This window comes from Panthera onca, chromosome D2, assembly GCF_046562875.1.
Source record: "Panthera onca isolate mPanOnc1 chromosome D2, mPanOnc1 haplotype 2, whole genome shotgun sequence".
NCBI lineage: Eukaryota > Metazoa > Chordata > Mammalia > Carnivora > Felidae > Panthera > Panthera onca.
Window position 1 is genome coordinate 8,241,971 of NC_138349.1, and position 7,382 is coordinate 8,249,352.

The window sequence follows — 7,382 nt, forward strand, 5'->3', positions numbered from 1 at the left end:
AGACCCCATCCATCAAGGGCTCTGCACCGTGAGTGGAGCTGCTAGGGAAAACACAAGGAAATAAACACGACTTTGTTCTGCCCAGCGGGTCTGGCAGCACAGTGGTCCAAGCCTCCCGCCTATAGGATGAGGAAGACTTGGGGGCTGCCTACAGGGGCCAGCAGCGTCCTGAGAAGTGGGCTGCCCTCCCCGAGGCCCCGCCCCACTGTCCCAAAGGCCCCAAGGGACACACTTCAGCTAGAAAGTGTGCAAAGAGTCAACACTTAATTTTTTAGCAAATGTTTTCAGAACATCTACTTTGCACAAGGCACTGGGCCAGACTTTGGGGTGGGGGCTGCAAATTGGCTCATTCGCCGATTCCTTCACTGGCTTCTTTCACCAAGTATTTACAGAGCGCTGACTGGATGCCTGGAGATAGGTTCCCAGGACAGCAGGCCCGGTCCCTGCCGCCTGGACCCGGGGCCTCGGGCGGCAGACAGATACAGATCGGAGCGTCACCCCAGCAATGCAGAACTGCAACAGCCATGGGGCGCCACCTAGGAGAGGAACTGAGGGCAGTGACCTCTTCCTGCTGTGACCTCCACCCTTCCCCAGGCCACTGCATTTCCTGTGTGTGAGAGGCCAAGCTGGAACTCGTGACCCGGCTTCCCCCAGATGGCGTGGGCACAATGGCAGCATGCCAAAGACCCGCCAGGGTGCCCCCAGAGCCTCCGGGCCAAGCGCTTGGGTGCACGGGGCCTCACGGCCGTCACCCCACCCGGGAATGCCTCCTTCACCTTCTCACCCGTGCAAAGGGGCCGATGATAAATACGTTAGACATCGCGGGCCCAAGAGGTAGAATGGAAGACATGATGCAGGTTCCTGTTTAACAGAGAACACAAATTGCCATAAATATTTACTAACAGGATTTTACATATAATAATTCAGCACCATCTTTTGGTGATACAGGTCTGCTTAGGAGAGGATGGAATTCTTTTTTTGGGGGTGACTAACATTTCACTGAAAGCGGTTCTAAGTTAGTGTGCCCTAGCGAATCCCTTGGGGACGTTCATCCCTAAAGACCGTCGGCAACTGTCTCCAGGCCCTGCTCCCCTCCTCCTGAGACGCTCTCACTGGGGAGACCCCAGACCCCAGACCCCGGCCTCCAGAGCAGTTCCCTCCTGGCTCTGCCTCTTCTGTCTGATCTTGAAATGTTGGGGGCGGGGGGGGGGTGGGGTGGGGGGGAGGAGGGGGACACGCTCTGTCCTCAGCCCTCTTAGCTAGCTGTCCTCTCCTGTGACTGCGTTACCCAGTCCATGGTCTGTCTACACCGCCACCTCTATGCTGATGGCTCCCAGGCCTCGGCTGGTGCGTGTCCAGGTGGGGCCACCACATCTCCACACTAACTGAGCACCCCCCCTCCTCCCAGCCCTTGGGGTCTGACCCTGCCCCACTGGGCCCTGCCCCGCTGGGCCTTCCCCTGCTGGGGTCCTCCCCCTCTAGCCCCTCCTCCTCTGGCCCCTCCCCCTCTGGCCCCTCCCCCTCTGGCCCCTCCTCCCCCTGGGCCCCGCCCCCTCAGGGTCCCTCTCCTGCTGGGCCCCTCCTCCTCTAGGACCTCGCCTACTGGGCCCTACCCCGCTGGGCCCATCCCCCTCTGGTCCCTCCTCCCCTGGGCCCCTCCCCCTCAGGGTCCCTCTCCTGCTGGGCCCCGCCCCCTCAGGGTCCCTCTCCTGCTGGGCCCCTCCTCCTCTAGGACCTCGCCTACTGGGCCCTACCCCGCTGGGCCCCTCCCCCTCTGGCCCCTCCCCCTCTGGGCCCCTCCCCCTCTGGGTCCTCCTCCCCTGGGCCCCGCCCCCTCAGGGTCCCTCTCCTGCTGGGCCCCTCCTCCTCTAGGACCTCCCCTACTGGGCCCTACTCCGCTGGGCCCCTCCCCCTCTGGTCCCTCCTCCCCTGGGCCCCTCCCCCTCAGGGTCCCTCTCCTGCTGGGCCCCTCCTCCTCTAGGACCTCCCCTACTGGGCCCTCCTCCCCTGGGCCCCTCCCCCTCAGGGTCCCTCTCCTGCTGGGCCCTTCCTCCTCTAGGGCCTCCCTTACTGGGCCCTACCCCGCTGGGCCCCTCCCCCTCAGGGTCCCTCTCCTGCTGGGCCCCTCCTCCTCTAGGACCTCCCCTACTGGGCCCTACCCCGCTGGGCCCCTCCCCCTCAGGGTCCCTCCATCAGTGGGCCCCTCCCCCTCAGGGTCCTTCCACCACTGGGCCCCTCCTCATCAGGGTCACTCTCCTGCTGGGCCTCTCCTCTGCTAGGTCTCTCCTCCACTGGGCCCCTCCCCCCACTGGCCCCCTCCCCGGCTGGCTCCCACCTCAGTCACAGTAGCCAGCCCATGTAGACGAAATCTTTGAGCTCCCACCCGATCACCGCTGCCCGTCCCACCAACCCTGGAACCCACCTCCCCTGCCCTCCCACTCTGCCTCTTGCACGGCGGTTCCCTCCGCCCCTTCACTGCCTCTTTCAGGTGCTCTCTTGGAGTCTCATCCTTGGACCACCTTGACTAAACAGCCACTCCCTCCCCCTTCCCAAGCCACTCTCTCACTCCTCTCCTCTTCCCTACCCTCCCGAAGCCCCCATCCTGCTGCCTCTGCCCCCTGATCCCGACCGTTCCTCGCCACCAGCCCTGTATTAATCATGGTTTTCATTTCTGTATTTCATGATGCTTTGACTTCTCGGGGGTCCTTCGGCCCTCCCGGGGCCAGCTTTCTCCTAGAGAGGGCAAACATCCCCCTTGTGAATGAGCCTTTCATATGCAAGCCAGCCCCATCCAAGCCCCTGCTCCAGACCACCTCCTTCATGGGTCACCCCAGGTCCAGGTGCCAGACAACCGGGACAGCCCCTGGCCTGAGCCCAGCCAAGTCGCTCCAACCAGCCCGTCTTAACCCTGCTTAGCCTGATTACCTGCTTAGCCCGTTTCTTCCCTGGTCAAGACATGACGGTGGCCTGCTGCTCCCACCTCCCTGCATCCCCTTCTGTGACCTGCATCCACCCGGACAGGACAGGACGAGGCTAAGCCAGGCATGCTGCTGGGCCTCTGGGAGAGCCCCTGTCTTTCCGGAGGGGGGGGGGGGAGCAGGTGGGGCTGCCCACTCCACGGGGTCCTCCCACTTCTGTCTGAGGCTTTCTCAGAGCCCAGGAATCCGGGGCTGTCCCAGCAGCCAGTTCTGAGGTTAAGAAGAGGCCCCCGTGTGGCCGCAGCTCCTCCTTGCGCTGCGAGTTCGAGTCATGACTCAGGAATGGGGAGTGGCCGCCTTCCTCGGTGGGTCAGGGCTGGCCTCCAGAGCTCAGGGGGGCAGCCAGACATCTCACCGTTGCCATGGAGACCATTTGTTTACTCCTACCTCCAAATGAGATAATCTGGAGAACTGCCATTTTCTGTACTTTCAACATAATGGAATTCAGGAAAATTCCAAGCCCAAGCCAGCCCCCAGTTCTAAAGACGGAGACCTCGGCAGCCGGCGTGGACGTCAGGATGTGGGCAAACTTCTCTGGCCGGCCTCTGATCTCCTCCTTCCCCTGAGAGCGTGTATCTCACCGATGCTCAATCGTTTTTTGCCTCCCTGCCTTTGCCCAAGCTGTTCCTCCCCACCCCCACCCCCCCACCCCCCCCCACCCCCCCGCCATGGGTCCCCTCCCAGCTCTTCAACTGAATCAGCATCTTACTCCGACCCAAGGCCAAGTTCAAGTGTGGCCTCTTCCTCCATGATGGCCTCCTGGATTCGACCCACCCTCCCACTTCTTGACCTGCATGAGAAGGTCTCCCCCATATTAGTCACGCTCCCATCTAGTGCATCCTTGGCTTTCTAGTTGATTCGCACCAGTCAGCCCACAGCGAAGCCTGGGGAGCCCTATCCCCAGATAGCCAGCAGTGGAATGAGGGAGGCAGTGGGTGCCTGGAGAGAAAAACGAGCCGGAAGCCTTGGAGCTGGACAATACTGGGCAAGTGACTTCACTTCTCTGTGCCTCAGTTTTCCCTAGCTACCCACCAGGCGTTGGGGCCTAGAGGATTTCAGGGGCCCTTTCAGATCCGCCCCTCTCTTATTTATTGCCTTTTGGAAACCTGCCGCTTTCCCCACGGCACTTAACATCCTAAGGCGTTTTGCAGAGGCAGTGCGTGGAGAGGAGGTGGAGACAGGGGTGAGGGTGGGGACTGGCAACCCGCTCCCTAACCTTCTGGGGTTCTTGGGATAGCTGCCCTGGGGAGCGGGAGGCACGGAAACGCAGCCCCGCGCTGCCCCCGTGTGGCCTGCGTGGGCACTGCAGCGAGGAAGCCTTTCTCAGCCAACCTTTGGGAGGGCTGTCCTGGCGGACGCCCACCACCCATCGGGACGCTTGCTGTCTTCCCGCTCACCTCTCGCCTAGGCCAGGGAGCCCCAGGGAACCAAGAGTAACCCCAATAACAGGGCGCCCAAGGGGGGAAGGGCGCAAGGTCTCAATTCAGCCAGTTAGGAACATTGTTCTGAAGGCACCCGGGTGTGGGAAGAAAGGGTGGTCTTGGGGGCCCCCAGGGGTGCATCCCACCTGCTTCTTGGTTTCCAGGCTTTTAGGCATGATCACGCCCAAAGTGTCCGCAGGGAAAGGGAGGCTTGGGGAGGGCCAGTCGCAGAGCTGACTCCCCATCAGGTGCTCCCTTCACTCCATGGGGGACTTCCAGAACTCGCCCTCCCGATGGGCTGAGCTGAGACCCTTTGTACCTGGCAGTGGTCCAGACACGTCCTCCCCAGCCCCTCCCCACCTCGCTCCTCTCACCTGAGATGCCTCCCCTTCCCAGCCCTCACCCCCCCCCCCCCCCGACAGATCCTTCCAAGCACCCAGTCCTGAGGCAGCCTGTGGGTGGCCAAGGAGGGCCCTGAGGGAGCCATCACCTACCCCAGCGGGCCTCGGAGGTGGGGGTGGAGGTGATGGGGAGGGCCTGGGCTTGCGGCTTCTGCCCGCAGACACACAGAACTCCATCCCTGCCCATCCTCTGTGCTTCTGCCTTCTCGCTTCTCCCCTGCATCCTCCCCTGGCTGGGCTCTCCTCTCTGTCCCCCCCCCCCCCACAAAAGACCTGCCTGCCTGCAGACCCCACCTCCTTAAGCCTTGCCTCTGTGGCCTCTTGGTCCCAGGAGGCAGACTCTGCTCCCCCTGTCCCTGAGCCATCCCTTCCCAGATGGGGAAGGAGGAGCTCGGTGGGTCCAGGGAGCTGCTGGGCTCCCCCCACCTCCTCTCCCAGAGCCTCCCTGTGCTAACTGAGCACCTGTCCCGCTTTAGTTTAGACACACTAGGGGTCTGGGACCTCCATGTGTCCACGGGAACTCATCCTCCTTGACCCAGTTTAACAGGGCAGACCTGACCTCCCCTCTGTCCCTTTGCCTTTGCATTCTTCCTGTGCCTTCCCATTTCCTCCCCACTTGCTGTCCTTCCAACAGCAAGGAATTTGCTGGACTCAGCATGCTGGGCTGTACTGAGAACGGCTGGGTTACACTGGGCACAGCTGGGCCGGGCTGAGCTAGGGTCCTGAAGGGCAGATCATAACCCAGATAAATCCCTGTGCCCTCCATTGCCAGGACATTTAAAGACACACAGTCTAACCATCACAGGAAGTGATCTCAGTTTACTAGCATCTGCTGAGAGACACTTTTCTCTGGCTCCTCGGGCTCATGGGCTTTCGTACGTCACGGCAGCTCCAAGACTTCTCCCTCGCCAGCTGGGGGCTGCTCCTTCTAGAACATTCGAGCTTCTGGGCTGGGCATCAGAGGAGAGAACTCAACCCTGCCTCTTCTGAGAAGTGAGCAGAGAACAGTCTGCTCAGGTTGCCGGGGCCAGAGCTTGCCCGGGGCAGGACGTCTAGCAAGTGCCCAGATGGAAAACCCATTGTTGGCTTCTCTGCCATTTCTCTGGAATCCTTCCTGATTCCAGCCTGGCCCTTCCTTTGTCCCTTCCAGGTTCTACCTGCCCCCAGAATACATCTGCACTGCACCCTGTGAAATACCCTTACGTTGATCTCCCCGTCCATCAAACCTTCCTGCTTGTCTAACCCCCATTCTCCTCGCTCAACTGTTGGTTTTAGTTTTTAAATGACATTTGGGGATCACTTTCAGTTTGGGGACTTCAGTGTGGTTCATTTTCAAGTCTTATTTTTTCACAGAATCTTGTTCTTTGCATATGGTTTTTATTCCTTCTTACATAATCGTTTTAAGCATACTTTAAATATGATTTACAATCTCAGCTGAACTGTTCTGTTATTTAAATATGATTTATAAGTGACTTAAATTTATATATGATTTAAATACACTTTGTAGTTTCGCACATTATAAAACGTAAGTCATAAGTATAAGTATGATTTATAATTTCATTTGAACTGTTCTGTTATTGCAAGGACTGGGGCGGGGGCAGGGGGCTTCCAATCTTGTTTATCTGCTGACTTTGCCTCACCAAGAGTCGTTTCCTTGTGTAGTTTGTGACTTAAAAAAAATCATTGAGTCTTTCTTCAGGTGGTGTTACCAGTTTTTGCTATGGGGCTGGGGGCGGGGGGCGTGTCTCACATGCCCTGGGGGTGGAAAGTGTCTCCAGGAAAGCATCCGTCTCTGCTGTGGCCTTGATCCAAGGGGTCACGTTTCTGAAATCAAATTTTGCCATAACTTTTTGGTTGGGGATGTCCTTGCTTTTTTGGGAAGTATAAATTGAAACTTTCCATCTGGAGTTTCCGTTTCGAATGGGAGCTTTTTTCCCACCTTCACCTTTTCTGAGCAGAGTCAAGCTTTGTTCCTGAGATTTATCTCTGGTTTTCCTAGTTCCTCTTATAAGGAAGGGCCAGTCTGCCAGGGTCCTGGCTTTGTTCTGAAGCCTGAATTCATCTCTGTCTTTTTAATGTCAGGGCTGTATTTCCTCTCTAACCAGCTTTGAAAACCAGGGAGGTTCTTAAAAGGTCCCCTCTACATGCCAAATGAAACGCAACTTGATTCTCGAATCGCTTAATAAAGCCATTTCGATCTTCATAAATAAATAAATAACCTCGGGCCCTGAGGACACATACTTGCATTTGCCATTTCCCTGGGTTTAGGTGGTGGTGGCTCTTCAACGATCCCTCTGGCTCACAGTTCCTAACTTTATTTCTGGCTCAAGAAATCCTCCCTTTCCTTCTTTCAAGTTTGCCTCTGGGTCGCAAAGAACTTGACGGTAGATTTGGGGGCAGAGATGGGAATTTTCTAGTTGGCTTTTTGTTATTGATTCCTAGGTTAATTTCATGGGGATCAGAATACTTACCTGCGAATGATGTAAATCCCTTACCACTTGTTGGCACTTGCTTGATGGCTCACTATGTGGTTCATCTTATTAAATGTGCAGTTGAAGAGGTGCGTTCTGTCGTTGTTGGGT

General features: G+C 57.9%; 1 long non-coding RNA gene across 1 annotated transcript; it reads right to left on the reverse strand.

Annotated features, from left to right (window-relative positions):
* Positions 1–263: 263 nt before the first annotated feature.
* LOC144613206 (uncharacterized) lies at positions 264–1,473 on the reverse strand. The gene is made up of 2 exons (XR_013550588.2): positions 777–1,473; positions 264–536 (listed from the first exon to the last, which is right to left on the reverse strand). It is a non-coding gene; the product is annotated as an uncharacterized LOC144613206 (long non-coding RNA).
* Between the last annotated feature and the right edge of the window lie 5,909 nt (positions 1,474–7,382).